This window comes from Caretta caretta, chromosome 13 (assembly GCF_965140235.1).
Source record: "Caretta caretta isolate rCarCar2 chromosome 13, rCarCar1.hap1, whole genome shotgun sequence".
Taxonomy (NCBI): domain Eukaryota; kingdom Metazoa; phylum Chordata; order Testudines; family Cheloniidae; genus Caretta; species Caretta caretta.
In genome coordinates, this window is record NC_134218.1 from 35,493,921 (window position 1) to 35,513,817 (window position 19,897).

The following is a 19,897-nucleotide window of genomic DNA, read 5'->3' on the forward strand; positions in this document are numbered from 1 at the left end:
GGGGCGTCAAGGAACGTGGGGGGTTGGATGGGGCAGGAGTCCCAGGGGGCAGGGGTGGGCAACGACCCCCTCGTGGGGTGAAGAGGGAACCAGTTGTTAAGATTTTGGCAGCTCATCACTGTTAGTCTCCCAAGGGTCATAGAACTTGGTCTAATATTGGTTGTTGGTGTTAGTATGTGGGTGCTGGGTGGTGTTGGGGGTCTGTGATATAGAGCAAGTCAGACTAGATGATCTGGAGGTCCCTTCTGGCCTTAAACTCTGTGATTCTCTCTCTTTCTCCATCTCTTTCCAAAGCTCATTGAAATTCATAGAAAGAGTCTCATGGACTTCAATTTGGTTTGGGTCGTGTCTTTGAACGCTAAAGCTGCCTCCTAGTAAACCTCCATCTATTATGACGGAATGATCTCATGAGCCCAGCCAATCAAATTATACAAAATTATGTTTGTGACCATAGATTTGAATTCCAAATGACTATTTAATTGGACTATATTTGTACCAGGGGATTATCACTTTTCACATACAGTATTAACAAGTTTTTGTTCACACAGATATTTTCAGATATTTCTGTATGCATATCCATATCCACCAGCAAACACAAATATTCATGTGTAAACAAAAGAGACTGTTATTTGTTATTCATCATTACAGCTGAACAATTTTTTTAAAATTGAAAAAGAGTTTTGTTTTGTTTTGTTTTTGAAAATGACCTTTTTTCATAAATGACAATTTTTATAAAGAACTGTTGACTTAGTGATTTTTTTTCTTTTTTCATGAAATCTTTCACTTCATTTTTTATCAAAGTTTTCAAGGAAAAACTTTATAAAAATCATTACTGATTTTTTTTCCATGTACCAAAATGCAGGGGGAAAAAACTCCTAAAAACTTAGAACCCTTAAAAATGGAAATAAGTCTGAAATTTTGAAATTCATCACTAAAAAAACCCTGTCAACTTTGTTCATGATTCTGTATTTCCTGTTGTTGTTATTTATTCTGTTGTTTAATTCAGACATTGAATCAGGGAATAGCAACATCATGTGAATCACCCAGCCAATCATATACATAATGGTCCCTTCTGACCTTAGTATCTATGAATCTATAATAAAAACTCCGGGGTTACTACAAATTTAAACTTTGCAACTGCACTCAGAAATTTGTCCTATGTCACTGAGGCCTTGATCCTGCTGATGTTTTATGCACGAGCTTATCTTACTTAGTGTGAGTAGTCCCGTTGAAGTCAGTTGGACCACTCAAATAAAATTCAGTATATGAGTAATGACATCAGGACGGGGGCCTAAATGTGAATTGCTAAAGCTAATGTCCACATAGGCAGTGATCGAAAGCCCTTTTAATTCAACTGCAATATGTTCATTGATTCCAATGTGCTGTGGCTGAGAACTCGAGATAGCTTCTTAGGGCCAGATTTTCAAAAAGCTTGTCAGTTCCTGAAGGTGCCATGTGGAAATTTTAAAAATTCCCCAGCAGGTTAGGTGCATAACTCCCATTGGTCTTAGAAGCCATATATTTAATTGTATCTAGGTGCCATCTGAATCTTTAGATGCCTAAATAGCCTTGCAAATACCAAAGGCAACATGAGCATGGGCTGAGAGTCAGGCTCAGTAGCAGGTCAGCCATTCAAAAATTCACGTCGACTCAATGTCTTCCATAAAGCCGTCTTCAGCTCTTTATTTCTCAGAGTGTAACTGAAGGGGTTTAACAGCGGTGTGACAATAGGGTTCAAAATGCTGACAAACTTGTTTCAAGGAGCTCTGTTTGGAAGGCTGGACATAGAGGAAGATGGTGGAGCCGTACCAGATAGGGACAACAGTGAGGTGGGCCGAGCAAGTGGAAAAGGTCTTTTGCCAGCCTTGGGCCAAGGGGATCCTCAGTGCGGTGGAAATGATGTAAATTTAGGAGACCAGGGTTATGGGACATGGTCCCAGGATGATGATGATCAAGATGAGGAAAGCTGCCCTCTCAATCACCAAGGTGTCTGTGCAGGAGAATATGACTAAGGAATCTATGCTGCAGGAGAAATGATTAATGACATTAGAGCCACAGAAGGACAACCTGGCTATCAAATATGCTGGGCTAGAAATAGCCAGAAAACCAGACACCCAGGAACCAAGGGCCAACTGAGCGGACAGGCTGCTGTTCATGATGGTGCAATAGCGCAATGGGTAGCAAATTCCCAGATAGTGGTCACAGGCCATGGCAGATAAGAGGATTTGTTCTATGCAGCCCAGGGAGAACATGAAGTACGTCTGCAGGATGCAGCTAGTGAAGGATGTGGTTCTGCTTTTCCCAAGGAAGACTGCAATTGTCTTGGGGACATAGACCGTGGTGTACCAGATCTCCAGGAAGGGGAGATTACAGAGGAAGGAGTATATGGGGGGTGTGGAGATGATGGTCATGAGCTATTTAATTCTACAATGGGTCAGAAAGAACTCCCTTCAGTGCTCTTTGCAATGGGCCCAATGCCCCTCTGTAGTAAGTAATTAACCATTAGCAATCCTCTGTTATATAAGAAGAAACTAGGTTAGAGGGGTAAAGGTTCTTGCCCAAGGATGCACTGGGAGTCAGGGAAAAGCCAGGAATAGAGTCCAGGAGCTCCTGCCTTCTAATCCCCTAAGCTCCATGATTATAGAGTGCCTGATGATGATAGTTAAAGTCAATGGTACTCTTTCCATTCCCTCTAGTAGGCTTTGGAGAGACAGAGACAGAGACAGAGAGAGATGGGCCCAATTTTGGGCCCCTCATTGGTCATTTTGGTCAGGTGCTAGAGAGGTTACCTTTAGCTTCTTAACCCTTTACAGGTGAGAGGATTTTTCCTCTAGCCAGGAGGGATTTTAAAGGTGTTTACCCTTCCCTTTATATTTATGACAGGTGTCTAACTTCCATTGCAGGTCAATAGTTGGGGGCTATATTTTTAAAGGTATTCAGGCACTTAGCTTCAATTAAATGCCTTTAAAAATCTGGTGCTAGGAACTTAACCTATTTAGGCAATTTTCTAAATCCCACTAGGAGCTTTAAGGTGCATAAATACCTTTGGAAATATTAGATCCCTGATGCCCACTGACTTTCAATGGGAGTTGGGTATCTAAATCCATTAGGCCCTGTCATAAATATACAGCTAAGAGTGTCATAAAATCCCTCCTTAACTGTAAAGGGTTAAGAAGCTCAGGTAACCTGGTTGGCACCTGACCAAAAGGACCAATAAGGGGAGAAGATACTTTCATATCTGTGAGGGAATGTTTTTGCTTTGTTCTCATTGTTGGTTCTCTTTGGGTCAGTGAGGAATCAGGACAGGGAAAATACATCTCCCAAAGCCCTACTTGAACTAAGCATCTAGATTACAAAAATTGTAAGTCAAGCAAGGAAATGCGTTAGTTTATCTTTTGATTTAGCTTGTAAATTTTCCCTGTGCTAGAGGGAGGTTTATCCCTAGTTTTTGTAACTTTTAAGTTTTGCTGAAAGGGAAATCCTCTGTGTTTTTGAATCTGATTATCCTGTAAAATTACCTTCCATCCTGATTTTACAGAGATGCTTCTTTTACTTTTTTTTCTTTATAATAAAGTTCTGTTTTTTAAGAATCCAGTTGGGTTTTTAGGTCCTACAAACCCAAGGGTCTGGTTTGTGCTCACCTTGTTTATTTTTCAAGCCTCCCCAGGAAAGGGGGTGTAGGCTTGGGGGAATATTTTGTGGGAATAGGAACTCCAAGTGGTCCTTTCTCTGATTCTTTGTCTAAAACACTTGGTGGTGGCAGCATACCTCAGTCCAAGGACAAATAGAGATTTGTGCCTTGAGGAAGTTTTTACCCTAAGCTGGTAGAAATAAGCTTAGGGGTTCTTTCATGTTGGTCCCCACATCTGTATCCTAGAGTTCAGAGTGGGGAGGGAACCCTGACAGGCCCCTTTGAAAATCTTAACCTGGATGTCTTCTCCATTCTCTGATCTTCATTATAAATGCTGTTAGAGAGCTTATTCCTTCACTCTCCCACTTCCCTGGTTCTTCTCGCATGAACAGAGAGCAACAATACCCGAAGTCCGAAGGTGCAAACAATTCGATGTTTATTGGGGTGAACTTCCAGCAAGCTAAATACAAGTTCCTTTTTCCTTATTTTCGAATCCCAACTTACTCCTGTTTGCCCCTAATTTATATAGTAATATTCTTAGCTATACATTAACCAATCATTCTACTAAAATTTAACTAACCAATCCTAACATGGATTAGCTAACCAATTATATCCCACCACCTTAATTAGTTTACACCCAGCAAAATTAATTATACAGCAGACAGAAGCAATCACAGAACCAGACAGAGACCATGCCAATAAACAATAGCAAAGTGGGAACTATAATGACAAAACAATACAGAAGTGAGGATTTCACAACTACATCTGTAAAGACATAAGAGTTTCCCAGCTGTGTCTATTGATAAGTGAATTCTTACCGGACAGAAAACTATCAACCTCAATTTCCTTTTACAGCTTCTAGGCACTTCCCTTTCTCTGGAGGTGATAGGCACAATAAGGACAGGATTAAATTCCTAACAGCCCAATAGCACCTTATTTCAATGTGACTAGTTTGGAATGTGAGGATGTGACCATTCACTTCCCAGCTTATGGCTGCCTCTGTCGCTTAGCCAAAGGCCTTAGCCTAAGAACAGGGCCTCAGACTGTCACAGTAAGAGAAGGCCCTTACACTGGCAGACAGTGATTTTGATTCTTTCTTTTATACCTCTAACTAGCCAAGTGATAGGAATACACCTAAATTCTTAGAGTATAGGCCTTTACAGACAGGCCTGAATATCTATATCCTAACACTCCACCCCTTTTTTTTCTTTTTCTTTTGGGATCCTCCTGCCCAGGTATCCCTGGAAAAGCATAGGACATATGGCGACACATTTCCTGATAGGGCCAGGCATCGAGGTGGAAGGTGTCGATGCTCCATCTGTCCCACTGCCCCTTGTGTAGTATAGTGCCCTGCACCTTCTCTCGTACGGGCATACCACACCTATTCCAATTAGTGTTCCAGACTTCCCAGTGTAGTGGGCCCGAGAAGGTTGGGTCCAGGTTGTCTAGTACACTTGGGGGGGCTTACTACATTACTTATAAGTTATAATTAGTGGCTGTTCTCTAGGGGGTTGTGCCCCCCTTGATCGTTTCCATATGCAATGTAACACACATATAGTTAACAATACACTAGCTGCTATGATACTCCACAGCAACACCGAGAGTCCTGACCACTGCAGTATGGTCCAACATCCTGGCCACCACCAAAAACACTGCTTCTCCTCCTTTGATAAGGTTAAAATTTTGTCAGCACCATCCTGTAGTGTGTATTGTAAGTGTGTCCAACTGTTGTCGCTTGCAGCAAGTTGCTCTTGTAATCTGTGTGTACTTTTGTCCATATTGTGTGTCCATTGAATATCCACAGTGAAATTTGGTACTGTCCAAACCAATTCAACTACTTGGTACGGTATCGGGTAGTAGGTGCTGGTTCGATTGTTTACAACGATTGAGTCCACTGATCCATTGGTGCACCATAGTCCAGGTGGCAGAGTATAGAAGTTCATAATTTTGTCATACACTGGAAGGATTTTGCCTCCTAGTGTTATATTGCAGGATTGCATACATTCCCAACAGAATACACCATACCCCATATACATTACCCCTAAATGCCCCCCCTTTGCAATAGGCCATTGATCCTGCTCCTCCATAGTCATAGGAGAGGGGCACATCCATATTCCTCCTCTGGATATACAACTGCTTAATGTGATGACAGTCCAATTTACCCCATTCCATGCCCCCCACCTATTCCCTAGTGGCTCCCAACGTGCTCCCCCTTCCCTACTTACTCCCATAGGGTACAAGGGAACCACCTTATTTGCATTTCCTTCCCATGGTATCATAGTAACAACTACACAAGAACTGTCCCCACAGGTCGGGGATGTTATTTTCCAGGTAGATGGGTATGTTTTTGCAATTGTGGATAAATATGGGCTAGCTTCCCGATTCAATACTGAAGGCCATTGTTCTGACCAAGCATCTCTCATAATATCCATTAACATTATTAACTGAGCATTTTGAATACCTATGCACACTTCTCCCCATGTTAGTCTTCTGAAGCCATCTTCTACCCATGTCACCAGGTCCCCTGCCCAATGAGTTAACTGCAAGTTTACCTCTACTGCTGTCCTCCACCCTGTGGCAACTGCTGATAGTTGCTGTGCCATTAATTCATTAATTTGTTGTTGAAATTTCACATTTTGGCTTACTAATTGTTTGGTTACCCACTCGTCTTCCAGATTCCATGTACCCAGCATAGTGTTCCCAGCTGCCCACAATCCCCTTTTCCGACGACGATTCCAGGTGTGTCCCCTCACCCATGCATTGAATTGTTGTTTCAATCCTTTTATGTACATACTACAGTTAGGATGGATTTGGTCCACCCACCATTCCTTGGGGCGTACCACCCATGTAATAGAGTGAAAGGACACGTTAAAAAGTGCTGGCTGCACCTGCTCCCACAATGGCTCCCAGACATTTGCTCGTCGGGGAATATTCTTGGCTCCAGGCTGTGGCCACTTTAAATTTGGATTCTTCCAACTTGACATCCATATCACCTGTAGGGTTACATTCTGTAAAATGGTTAACTCATCGTACACCCAGCGTCCCAAAGGGGATCTTACGCCTAATGTAATATGTACATAACAATCACACCCTCGGGGATTATCTTCCATGGAAGTACCATTGTGGTTACATATGGTAACATCACACCCTAAATGTGGGGCCCTATTTTCCCAAGAGGGTTCATTTGCTCCAGGGGACCAGAGGGTTATATTCTTTGGACCCTCTGTAACAAACCACATAGCTGGGTAACTGTGTTTTTCACTATCGTTAATCATGGCAGCACCCAGGGAGTACCATGCAATATTTCCTGATAAATTTGATATTCTCCACCTGGTTGGGATTCCCCCATCTAATCCATAAACCATATACCGACACTGCCAAATTCCTGTTGGAGTATTAGTGGTACATCTTTCTATGGGGAGATTCTCATAATCTTCATTAGCTTTATTACCACAGGTTGCATGTGTAGCCGTCCATGTGTTTCCTCCTTTTGACACTTCACATCGTGGGATCTGAATAGAATTTGTAAATGTGACAATTGTGATTAGCACTAGTAATTGTTCCATCCAGGGCCAGGGAATTTTCATCCTTTTCTCCTTTTTGAATTAACCTGTAATACACACATAAAACAATTTACATGTCCCCTTTCCCAATCCCCTGTTTGTACCTTTTTATTTGCGTGCAGTGAACCCACTCCCGTCCTCCATTCTCTGTACCCAGTAATAGCAGACTGGGCCCTAATTGGTCAAGGACAAGATAAGGGCCCTTCCATTTAGGAGCTGGGAATGGATGGTGTTGACCTGGAATCTTGTACATCACTAGATCTCCCACCGTGGGTAGATTACGCTCCCCAGGCAGGTCATACCACGCTCTGACTCTTGCTGCTCCTTGCTCGTCTCGCCAGGCCACCGCCTGCTGTACCTGTTTTACATGTTCGATTAAAGTTAAAATCCATTCTTGTGTTAGGCCGTGTGTAGTGACTTCCCCAGGTACTGGGGTAAGTAGATTTTCCCACCGTTCCATAGGCCTTCCCATGAGAGCTTCATATGGAGAAAATCCTGTGCCCTTTGATTCTCGGGCCCTTATTCTCATTAAGACAAAGGGCAGTAACTGTGACCAGTTTTTTCCTCCAATTTCCACTCCCTTTCTTAGCTCACTTTTAATGGTGCGGTTCATGCGTTCCACCTGCCCCGCAGCCTGGGGGTGATAAGCAATATGGAACAACTGTGTGATTCCAGTGAGGGCTGATAGCTCCCCTAACAGATCTGATCGAAAAGCAGCTCCTTGGTCTGAGTCAATCACCTTTGGGACCCCCCAGTGAGTGAATACCTCATTTACCAGTATTGCAGCAGTTACCCGGGCAGTTTGATACTTTGTGGGGAAAGCTTCCACCCACCGGCTGAAAGCATCCACTACCACCAACATGAATCGGTTTTTCCTGTGATCTGGTGGTAGGGGTCCTGTGTAATCAATCTGTATCCTTTCCCATGGTCCCCTTGGGGCTTGTCTCATTAATTCTCCCCTTAGCACCTTGTGAGGTGGGCTGTGCCTGGCACAGTCCAAACAACGTTCCAGATGTGATTTTAAATCAGCTGCCATTCCTGGCCACCAGCACAACCTTTTTAAAGTTCCCAGTGCCTCCTCAAACCCGGGGTGTCCCCCTGCCAAGCTTCCATGCACCCAGCTTAAGAAAGCCGTCCGACTTCCCTGAGGGCACAACATGACCGGTCCCTCAGTTGTTAAGACACACCAAATCCCTTCCATTAGTTCCACCTTTGGCACATGCCTGTCCCCAAGTTTCATGATGCCTTCCAGTCCTGGGTCAGATTCCTGCAACTCTCGAATTCGCCCTCCCCGATCTGTATCCACCCCGCTTCTTGTTAACACTGCTACAGGCACACTCTCTTCTGGCTCCCAGGGCCATGGGGGTGCCTCTGTTGCAGCCCGCTTGGCCTCTACATCAGCCAGATTATTCCCTTTGCTTAGGGGTCCTGTTTTCTTGTGTGCCTTTACCTTCACCACATTGATCCGTGTAAAACAGTGACTCAGCTCCTCCACTCGCTTCCACCAGGTAGCATGCGTGATTGTGGAGCCGTCTGTCGCCCTGAAATGATTATCTGCCCACCATCTCAGCATTAATGTGGCACCACGAAATACATAATCTGAATCTACCACCACCCAACATTCTGCCTCAAATTTGGGATCCACTTCATTTAAAGCTGTTAGCAAGGCTGCCAGTTCTGCCTCCTGAGCTGACTTTGCTTCTAGTGAGAAACCAATGGTGCTGACTGTCTCATTGCCTCTGATTCCCACAACAGCTAAGCCTGCAGTTTTCCGTCCCCCTTGATAGCTACAACTTCCATCCAAAAACCATACCAGTGTCCCCTCCTTTACCTGATTGGGATTAGCTGCCCGAAACACCTGATGTTGGGTTTTACCTGGGCTGGCTTCACATTGGTGTGGGGTGCCAGCCAGATGTAATCCAGCTACCCAGACTATGGGTTCCTTTAACACCTCTGCTTTAATGTTTTCTGCCTGTAGAGCCAGCAACCATTTAGCAATATGCTACCCACTCGTCCCTGTAAAATAGTGTGCATGTTTAACAGCCGCAGGGGGTCATGATGAGATCGGATTATTACTTTCTGCATTCCCGTAAGGTATTTAAATTTCCCTACCCCCCAGTAGGAGCACAACAGCACCTTTTCACACCATCCATACTTCAATTCCACAGCACTCAAAAGTCGAGAGGCAAAGGCCACAGGTCGGTCCTTTGCTCCATACTCCTGTGTTAATGCACAACCAATGGTAGTGTCCGATACCAAAGGATACAGATAAAAGAATTTCTCCCCATCTGGGGAGGCCAGCACTGGAGCACTGGCCAGGTTTTCCTTTAGCACTCTCACTGCCTCAGTACACTCTTCTGACCATTCCCAAGTTGAGGCTCGGGTTAGGTCAAATAGAGGCTGGGCTATTTCTGCATAATTGGCCACAAAATCCCTGCAAAATCCAGTTAGACCCAGAAAACTGCAAGCTTTTAACATCCGTAGGCAGTGGCAGGGACTGGATCAGTTGCACCCGTCCCTTATCGATTTCCCTTCCCATCTGAGACACTTCCACTCCTAAGTAGGTCACTCTTGTCTGTCCCATCTGAGCCTTTTTCCCATTGACCTTCAATCCTGCTCTTGCCAAAGCTTGCAAGACCTGCTCAGTTAGTTCCCTGTCTTCTTCCTCTGTCCCTGACATTAGCAACAGGTCGTCTACATATTGTATGCACCTTGCTGAATCCACCCCCTCCAGAGCCTGTCTCATGTATCTGTGAAAAATTGCAGGGGAGTCCCTATATCCCTGGGGTAGGACTGTCCAGCAGAATTGTCTGCCCTCCCATGTGAATGCAGTTTTATACTGACACGAGGTAGCTAGTGGCAGAGACCAAAATCCATTAGCTATGTCCAAAACAGTGAAAATTCGGAATTGGGGTCCAATACGGGCCAACATTTCAGGGTACGCTGCCACCACTGAGGCTGGCGAATTGGCCAGAGCATTTAGTGCCCTGTAATCCACAGTGAGGCGCCAGGTACCGTTTGGCTTCCTCACGGGCCACACAGCAGCATTACAAGGGGATGCAACTGCCCGAATCAGTCCCCTCTGTTCCAATTCCTCAATAGTTGCCCCCACCTCTGCCAACGCCTCCCGAGGAATAGGGTACTGTTTCTGTGGGGGAGGGTCCCCTCCCTCCATCAGTACCTCCATGCTGCCCCTACCACAATCCAGGTTATCCTTCGCCCACACAGGGATGTGTTCCCACCCAGCCGGGGGTGGTGGGAGGGCATGTGCCGCTTTAATGGTCATAGTGGCTATCCCCATGGGAATGGTATAGCCCTGACCGTCCTGTGTTTGCCCCAGTAAACACACCCAATTGGCTAAATCCAGTACAAGTCCCAGTTTGTGTAAATCTCCTGCCCCCAACAGATTAAGCATATCATTACAACCCCACATAATCTCCCCTTCCCCCCAGATTCCTTTGATTTGTCCCCTCCTCAGGGTTAACTGTGTCTCCCCTCCTGTTGCCCCTACAATTGTCACAGTCCCTTCTGAGGGTCTCCCCTGCCCCCATGTGGTTAAACTGATGGCTGCTCCAGTGTCTATCAAAAAATCCCTCATGGGACTCCCTTCGATTGCCCCCTGGAGCGTGGGGCGACCAGACGCATCCCGTCCTAAACTGAGAACATGGACAGGACGCCTCCCAGGGCACCCCTAAGTTGCAGTACCCACCTCTGTCCCTCCCACTGGTTCATGGGGGGACCGGGGGTCCTGGCACCGAACACATTCCTGTCTCCATGCAAAATTGTATGTCTGGCATTTCAGGCAGTCCCAGTCCCTTGGCCTCCGGGACCACTTTCCCCCTGATCTGGTAAGATCGTGGGTAGTCAGTTTAGCCTGCAGTCTCTGGATCTCTTGCTCTATAGCTGCCCGCTCATCCCTGACTACCCTCCCAAAGCCACGAACTCTCCCTCTACCTCCTCCTCTCCAGGCTGACCCACTCCTTTCCACCTTGTATTGATCCCCCGCAGTAATAGCATGGACTGGCTCTTCCCCCTGATGCATCTGCCTCCACACATCTGCCTGTTCCAGAAACTGGGGTAGCTGATTGGGAGCAAGTTCAGGGTGCTGCAACCTTAAATGCCCCACGAACTGCGGATTGCTCAGCTCCAACCATTTCTCCAGCAATTCCACACCCCTGCCCTGCTCCACACCCCTACCAGGTCCCGGTGCCCCTGTCTGGGGCATCACCCATGGACCGTCCAGGGGATCCACCCAGCACCGTGCCCAGGCCTGTATGCGATTAAGTGTATCCCGCCCTGTTTCCCCAGGGACTCGCTTCATCTTATTCATCCCCGCAGTACGAGAGTACACCCCAAACAAGTGTTTTGCCACCTGTCCGGGAATTAGAAATGGATGTGCCACTCCTGCCACATCGATTCCTAAGGTACCTCGTCCCAAAAGACTACGCCATAAGATCACCTGGTCCTCACGAGTTAGACCCTCCATCTCTCTGCCCACCTCCACTAGCCACAGCACAAACTGATCCCAATCATTCCGGGGTACCTTTCCCAAACGGCCCAGTACTGCCTCCCGGTCCTTCAGGGACAAGGGGCGGATGTCTGCCTGTTCTACTACTTGTGGGGCATGGTCCCCCCACCCCGCAACTGGGGCCACTATTCCTGCCTCCTGCAGTTCCTCCCGGGTAGCCTCTCTCGCAGGGGCTGTAACTGTGGATCGCCGGCTTACAACATCCACCGGCAGTGGTGGGTACAGTGTTTTTTCAGGGTAGGGTGGTGGAGGTGTCTCCTTCAGTTCCATTAGTGGGGCGGATGGTTTGAGGTCCCCAAATCCATTGCCCCCATGTTTACAATAATACAATTCCTCCTCTTAGTCTCCTACTCTCCCCAGCAGTTCGTCCCTCTCTCTCCGGATTGCCTCACAAGACTCCTCTGTCTGTGCAGCATCCCGTGCCTTCAAATCCGCTACCTCTACTGCTAACACAGATTTTTCTGTTAAAATCCGTTGCTGATCCACAATCTCCTCCAAATCCTTAATGTGTTGGAGGAGATCAGCTTCCCTTTTTACCCAGTATGCCATCCCAGCACACAAACCTTGTAATACCATTCCCTTTTTCCTACACTCCTTTCCCTTGGGGTCTCCCAAAACCTCTCCCATCTCCTTCTCAATCTCATCCCAGGTGAACCCCTGCACCTGGTATGGGCCCTGATTCTTCCTTATCCATTTGTTCAAAAAATCCGTTACCCCAGCTTGCCAGAACCCGCAACTACCATCACGAGAGTTCGCCATACCCCCTCCAAGCAGCTGCGCGGACTGTTGGGGAGGGGGACTTACAGGCTGCCACTCACCTATCCAATGCGATGTATCCAGGTCACGGCACCAAGATGTTAGAGAGCTTATTCCTTCACTCTCCCACTTCGCTGGTTCTTCTCGCATGAACAGAGAGCAACAATACCCGAAGTCCGAAGGTGCAAACAATTCGATGTTTATTGGGGTGAACTTCCAGCAAGCTAAATACAAGTTCCTTTTTCCTTATTTTTGAATCCCAACTTACTTCCTGTTTGCCCCTAATTTATATAGTAATATTCTTAGCTATACATTAACCAATCATTCTACTAAAATTTAACTAACCAATCCTAACATGGATTAGCTAACCAATTATATCCCACCACCTTAATTAGTTTACACCCAGCAAAATTAATTATACAGCAGACAGAAGCAATCACAGAACCAGACAGAGACCATGCCAATAAACAATAGCAAAGTGGGAACTATAATGACAAAACAATACAGAAGTGAGGATTTCACAACTACATCTGTAAAGACATAAGAGTTTCCCAGCTGTGTCTATTGATAAGTGAATTCTTACCGGACAGAAAACTATCAACCTCAATTTCCTTTTACAGCTTCTAGGCACTTCCCTTTCTCTGGAGGTGATAGGCACAATAAGGACAGGATTAAATTCCTAACAGCCCAATAGCACCTTATTTCAATGTGACTAGTTTGGAATGTGAGGATGTGACCATTCACTTCCCAGCTTATGGCTGCCTCTGTCGCTTAGCCAAAGGCCTTAGCCTAAGAACAGGGCCTCAGACTGTCACAGTAAGAGAAGGCCCTTACACTGGCAGACAGTGATTTTGATTCTTTCTTTTATACCTCTAACTAGCCAAGTGATAGGAATACACCTAAATTCTTAGAGTATAGGCCTTTACAGACAGGCCTGAATATCTATATCCTAACAAATGCTAGCTACATAGTGTACACAGGAAATACAGAGACTCCAATACCACTAGTTTGGGCCTAGTCAAAGAGATAAACCTACAGGTATCTGACCCCGGGTATCACACTATTAGATGTTCCAGGAGATGCAGCAAGTTCTGGAAGCCACAGCATTGTTGTTGTTTTTTTATAAACCAGTTGATATTGCATAGAATAGAACCCACCCCAAAGCTTTGCCCAGGAAATGACAGCACATTCTGCAATATGGGAGGAATGCAAGTGGCCCTGATTTTACCAAGACAACGTATGACTAATAGGCCTCCTGGCCCTGAACGCTCTGACAGCTGTGTGACCAGTGATGCTTGTATCATGTGTGCTGCTGTTCTGTAAAGGGTCATTGTAGTGGGGCAGTTACCCCACTCCTGGAAAAAAAGGTTAAAGGCTGATTGGGGAGGCAGCCACAGCTGTGGCTGCACCCAATCAGGCCATACCTGGCCCTGTTATAAGGGCTCAGGGAGGAGCTAGGTTACAGTTTCTCTTTAGCTTTGGAGAGAGATGGACCTTGCTGCCTGGAGGAACAAGGGTATCTGAAGCTGGGCAGTGCTGGGGAAGGGTAAAAGGAGTGGGGGATCTCCAGCCTGGCAACACCTGAGGCTGAGGCCTTGGTAAAGGCCTAAGCAGGTACTAGGGCTGCAGAGGTGCAGCCTGGGGATAGGCAGAGGCAGCTGGTCCTACCCCCTTGCCAGTGATGGGCAGACATTACAGATTGCAGTCTGCCCCAGAGAATGGGGGCTAGATGATGATTGGCAGTAGCCACTGGGTATAGAGGGTTGGGGGTTCCCCTGGGAGGGAAGACCCAGAGAGTGGGGGTACTGCTGGGGCAGAACACTTGAAGTAAAGGGCACCGGGGTCTGGGAGGGACATGGGGGACTGAGGTAGATGAGACACTGGCCAGCAGAGGTTGCTCTGAGAGCTGGAATTGAGTTAATTCCCAAGGCAACCAGCAGGAGGTGCTGCACCAGTGAGTCTGCAAACTGCTACAGACATGCTCCAGCATTATGAAGAGGGAGAGTGTGGTCCAGTGCAGAGGGCCTAGGGATGCTGGTGAGGTAACCTGGGCTTTAGTCCCATGCTGAACTGTTGTGTGACAGTGGGAAAGTCTGTTGATCTTGTTCACCTAAATACACCCTTCAGGACAAGTGTGCCTGCCTTGCACACTGTAGCCACTAGGTGGTGCTGTTTTAATAATAATAAATCCACCAAGACAAATGGAGGTTTTACAGTGGGGGTCTCAAACTCAATTTTCCTTAGGGCCAGGGCCAGTCTTCAAATCCTCCCAGCAGGCTAGTAATGTCACTGAAGATGGTGTTCAGAAAAGAAAATGTTTATATTGTATTTTTTATTTCAAATTTCTTAGAAATAATAAAACTGTCATACAACGTTATACAATTCTTCGCCTGCCAAAGAGTTCTTAGAGTTTGCCAGACATGTGGCAATGCTTCAGTTCTGTCAGTTTGATGTTTGGCCTCAGTGACTGAGCAGTTGAAACCTTCAGCACTGCAGCAAGGTGTGTGTCAGATAGTTGTTTGGTATTTTGACTTATTTATATTCATTGTGGGGGTAAAAATGATGCTGCCTCCATGGCTGACTCTGCCCAGCGACTAGTGATGCTATCTCTGTCCCTCTCCCCCAGCCAATGGGAGCTGGGGGCGGCGCCTGCAGCAGACATTGCTGGCAGCATGTCTGCCTGTGTCTCTCCTCCACAGGCCAAAGTGGGGAGGTTCTCAGGCCACAGATAATCCATGGGCCAGGATTTTGAGACCCCTGTTTTACAGCCTGTCAATTCTTGTGTCAGGTGGGCTCCCCTTCACTGATTGTACATATAATGCCCAGCACACTGTTGCTCTGGCAACTTTTGCATGCTACTGCACAATAAATCTGGGGATCAAAGCTGGAGTGACTTGCAGAAAACCGCATTGCTGCAAGGAAAGGAATGATAATTACAGTCATTGACTTACCGCCATTCCTTTAATTCCAGGTATCCACTGAGTTCAGGGCAGCCACACAGATGTATGGCTCGCAGGGGCATGCCCTCACTGGAACTAAACTAACAGAGCTTCATTGGCTTGTGCATTTTTAAATGGCATGGAATTAGCTAGCGTGCTGGCCCAGATCCTCTGCTGGAGGTAGTGGTTTGATAAGGCCTAAATCAGGAGCAATTTCATTGATATGACTACCACTTTGGTTCTGCACATTAATTTGAATGGAGAATGAAATAATAAGGACAGCTACATGAATGAACCTGACTGTATGGTTGGGAAAATGACTGAGTGCACGTGTCTGAGTGAAAGGACGGGTGACATAAGGTGACATACCTGAAAGTGATGGATTTATTTAGTTTGTGTTAGAGTAGTTTTGTGTGTGTGCTTACACCTTAATATGGGTGTGTATTCACGTCTGAGTTTGTGTGTGAGTTCATCTCTGGGTGTGGATCTAGATGTGTGTCCCTTCACATGTGTGTCTGTGGTGTGTGATTTCTCCCCGTACCACTGATGTTCAGGCAGAACTGTGCTCCCCAGTGCAGTTGCTGCAGCTGGCTGATGCTAAATGTACCACTGCCTGATAGATCAGTGGGAGCATTTGCATCACTGGCAGCAACTGGATATTGTGTGTCATCTTACAGCTCTGTCCTGGCCTCTCTTGGTGCCACCAATCTAATTCATAGCAGCAATGGGCCTGAACTGAGCTTCCTAGACTGAGACAGAAACCTCAGCTCTGAACACCCTCAATTATCTTTGTGAGACTCAGATCCAGAGGTGAATTTCACAGGCTGGGGCAGTCATTAGTTATAAGTGGATCTGTAGCCATATGAAAATCACAGCATTGGGTAGGATGCCAATTGGCCTCTTAATTGGCAGGCTTGAAAGACAGGTAAAGGGAAGACAGTCACAGTGTAGGTACCAACTTCTGAGTTCTGACCTAGATAAATCACTTCCTTCGGTCAGGTTTGAAGCATATTGTCTCACTGAACAGTGGTGTGTGTGTATCCTAATTTGTATTGCAACTGCTCTATCTAATCATCTATCTAACTATCCATCCCCTAATGGTCCATCTGGCCATTATCTAATTGGCCATTTGTATAGCCATCTGTCCATCCACCTAATTGTCTACCCTGCCCTCTCTGCCCATCGAGATGTCTCTCCATTTTCTTCCTTTTATCCATCTCATTGACCCAGCCATCTGTATTTCCAATTGCCCATCTACACTTCTGTCAATCTGCCATGTCATCTGTTCATCTGTCTAATCAGCTTTCTGTCCACCTGCCTAATGGTGTTTACATTTGCCTGCCCCTCCCTTACTATCTATTACTAAGGGGCCCATCTCTGGAAAGTGGACTTCAGTGGGCAGGGGCTCCTAAGTGGGTGTATTTCACAGTCATGGGCACTAAAATAGCTTTAAAAATACATCATGATTTTTGGTAATTAAAGGATATTCCTTCTAACTCTGAGTGCAACTAATTTCACAGGCAAAGCAGGTGGGAATTGGCGCTGACAAGTGGCTTGCTGTAACACTCTGCTAAGGGCAGCAGCGACAAAGGGATAGACAAGAGCTATCTCAGTCTCTGGTGGCTGATCAGAGAAGAGGCAATGAACAGTTTGTCCACAGACTGTAAAGTGCTTGACCTTCAGGCTGCTGCTCTTTCTATAGGTCTGATCACAGATTTGCTGTGACAGATCCCCAGTGTGAAGGAACCCTGATCAATTTCATTTGAAACATGTTAATTTCATTGACTCTTGCCTAAGATAAAAGTAATAATCAGTTAAAACACCCTGCTTCATTGCATGCTCATTAAAATCATCCCCGCTAGCAACAGCGTTACTAAAAAGAAAACTCTCCAATTAGCCATGCAGTGCCTGTGGCTCTATAGGGATTTATAGGAGGACACACAGGTTGTTATAATTTCACATGTCTTAACCAGCACTCTGAGGAATGTTAAACCCAGCTGAGACCTGAGCACTGCCTGGAGATTTAAAGAACCTCTCAAGGAACTAAGAGCCAGTGGAAGAAACAAAGTTACTTTTCGTTTTAATGGGTCCCATCGAGGGCCATTAGAATGGAAACATTGTTGGGAAATGCAGGTCCCAGCAGCAGTCCCATCAGGGCTGATTAGCAAGGAAAGTCAGAGGCATTGATTAATGTTAGACAAAGGAAGGGGAGGGTTCGTTCCTATGTCAAGTAGCTCCCTGATGTGTAAAGTGAAAGGGGTCAAGCCAGTTATGCCAATTCCTGTGAAAGGTGATCCCTTCTTTCATACATTCCATGAGAGTCCCATCTAGTGAGGGGATGTAATGGGATGTGTGGATTGCAAGGAAACTGAGAAACAAATGGGAGATTCCCACTGGGTTAGCAGAGGCAGCAGGGTCCAGGTGCAGTGAGTGAAAGGCAATTCCAGGATTCTAGGCCTCAGTGACAGAGATCAGCCAACATATGTGGATTGTGACAAGCTTTGCTGTCCTGCCCTTGACCCCCAGTTCTGCCAGTGTCCTCAGTGTCTTATCCACAGACCCCTACCCACAATGCTGCTCCATCTCTGGATTCACACCCAGTCACAAACACACGGGTCTGGTGCTCTTGACAGTGTTGTCAACCCCACTGTTTCATAAATCAAGAGAAAAACTTAAAAATCAAGAGATTTGGTATACAAATCAAGAGTTGCTATTTTTTCAAACATAGATCAGTATAGATATAGTGACCACTTACAAACCTCATTAGAGGCCTATTTAATTTTTGACAGGTCAGAGCTCTTTACAAAAACTCTATTGCTGCACCTGAAAACACTTTATAGCAGACTTTTAAAAACTCCTCCCTGTTAGCACCATGTTGCTCAGTTTAAGGTGCGGCTCAGTTTAAGGTGACGATGACAGATTCTCAATTAACAATGATGCTACATTCTAATTAGTCAGAGTCCAAATGCTGGAGGTCACTGGACATCTTAATTGAAGGTGATACAGTGATATCTTGTGCAAGCAAACCTTGGTTACCTGAAAAGGGTGGGGGGGGGGGGGGGAGGAGGAAGAGGGGAAGACCCTGAGGTGGCGGGGGGCAAACCCAGTCTGAGTTGGAGGGGTGAGGTTAGGCCCCTGAGTGTGTGTGTGTGTGGAGGGGTAGTCCTGGCCCTGGAGGCAAGGCGGGGGCAAGGCCCTGGTTTGAGGGTGCAGGGGTCAGGCCAGGCCTTGGGTTGTGGGAGTTTTGCCCCACAGAGGGGGTGAAGGGGGCAGGCCTGGGATGTGGGGGGGCCGAGTGCAGACCCAGGGTGGGGGGTGTTAGGCCCCACAGACGGGGGTGTAGAAGGCAGTCCCAGTCTGGATGGGGGGTACGGGGGGGTTAGGCCTTGGGGTGGGAAGGCCAAGGCCAGGGCCAGGCCCAGTCTGAGATGTGGTCAGAAGCAGGCCTGGCCCATGGAGGAAGCTGGAGGACAGACTGGCCAACTAGGCTCAGTGGAGCCTCCTGGTCAGCAGGGAACAGTGGTGGTGGCGGCGGGGTCCAGAGTCTCCTCCCTGGGCTGGGCTGGGCTGGGCTGGGCTGGGGGAGGTGGCGCGGACCCACCCAGAGCAAGCTGAATGGCAGCAGCGGGCAGGATGCTGGTACTGTTCACCAAGCTGCTGGACTGGTTCCGGGCACTGTACTGGAGGGAGGAGATGGAGCTTTCTCCGGTGGGGCTGCTGTACTTGGGCAAAATGAGAAACTTCATGCAAATCACACCTGCAGGAAAAAAATCCTGAGATTTGAGAGTTCTACCATGAGATCCTGAGTGAGGCTTAATTTGACTTAGAAATCGTGTCTATCAACAGTAAATTCATGAGAAATGGCATGTCTGTCTTGAACAGCTATGTAACAATTTGTGGGAGGATTCCTTCAGTGTGTCAGCCCCCTTAGGGTCACATGCTCACTAGGATAAGCCACTTGACTTCAGCATCCCCTGGGACTGAATCTCAGAGCCTTCAGCACCCCTACGTCACGCTGTGAGCTCCCTGCAGTGAGTCCACCTGAGTTGGACACCTAAGGGAGACTTGCACACCCAAAAGGAGCCATGAACCCTCACCTCCCTTAGTCTGCAGTGACTCTCAGACAGCCGTGTAAAATGTCTGGAACACAGCGTAGAAAGTCCTTACTTAATATGGAGTACAAAAAGATGGTCAGCCCCAGAGCCCAGACCCCTCTCGCCCTCCTTTAGTCTCAGTCCAGAAGCATCTCCATGTCTCCATCAGCCCACAGTTAACAACACCTCCCTCCCCCCGGCTCCTCCTCAATTCTTTGTTCTCCACTGATTACACCCGCCTGGCCTCCTAAGGAGGGTGGGACATCTATGTCACTTGTTGCTAGGTGCCAAATGTTCGGGCAATTGGACTGGCCATTGACTTCTCCATGGGCATAGGGGCCCAGGCCACACACCTGTGTCTCTGCAAAGTGTAAACAACCATTTCC

The 19,897-nt window shown here is 46.8% G+C and overlaps 1 pseudogene; it reads right to left on the reverse strand.

The window, feature by feature from the left end:
* Positions 1 to 1,624: 1,624 nt before the first annotated feature.
* On the reverse strand, positions 1,625 to 19,163 carry LOC125622520 (olfactory receptor 6F1-like; annotated as a pseudogene).
* Between the last annotated feature and the right edge of the window lie 734 nt (positions 19,164 to 19,897).